Genomic DNA, 681 nt, shown 5'->3' on the forward strand with positions numbered 1-681 from the left:
GCCTTTTCATTATTTTCATCATATTAGTTAAAGATGATACCTAGGCAGTCAATGAAGTGATTGTATCAAGTTCCACGGTGCCAGCAGTTCTCCTACCGATCCCAACTCGCGTGGTAGGATATTGATAATCATTGTTGGTAATCTGTTCCGCAATCTCATACTCATCATTAGAAGATTTATCCAACAAAGTACCATTAGCAAAAGCATCAACTACCATCCTTGTATGTGCACTCAACCCATTATAAAATATCTCCATCTGAGTTTAGTGCTGAAACCCATGCATCAGACATTTCTGCAGTAATTCTTTAAATCTTTCTCAAGATTCATAAATTGTTTCATCCTCTAATTGTCAAAAAGACGTAATGCCATTTCTAAGCTTGGCATTCCTATTTGGCAGATTATACCGTAACAAAAACCTTTGGCAAAGGTCATTCCATGATGCCACTATCCCCGACGATAAAGTATTAAGCCACGCTCTTGCTCAATCTCTCAAGGAATATGGGAACAGTTTAAGTCGCAAAGTGTCTTCAAGAACACCCTATTGTCGAAATGAGTCACAGACCTCTAGAAAAAGTCTTAAATGCAGTCTTGGATCCTTAGTTGGTGACCCACTGAACTGCCCAACAGTTTGCAACCTCTAAAACATGACTGGTTTCAATTTAAATTACTGAGCTTGTATGT

General features: G+C 38.5%; 1 non-coding gene across 1 annotated transcript; it reads left to right on the plus strand.

Annotated features, from left to right (window-relative positions):
• The first annotated feature begins 272 nt into the window (after positions 1 to 272).
• On the plus strand, positions 273 to 379 carry LOC121226007 (small nucleolar RNA R71). The gene has a single exon (XR_005923908.1). It is a non-coding gene; the product is annotated as a small nucleolar RNA R71 (small nucleolar RNA).
• The last annotated feature ends 302 nt before the right edge of the window (positions 380 to 681 follow it).

This window comes from Gossypium hirsutum, chromosome D13 (genome assembly GCF_007990345.1).
Source record: "Gossypium hirsutum isolate 1008001.06 chromosome D13, Gossypium_hirsutum_v2.1, whole genome shotgun sequence".
Lineage (NCBI taxonomy): Eukaryota > Viridiplantae > Streptophyta > Magnoliopsida > Malvales > Malvaceae > Gossypium > Gossypium hirsutum.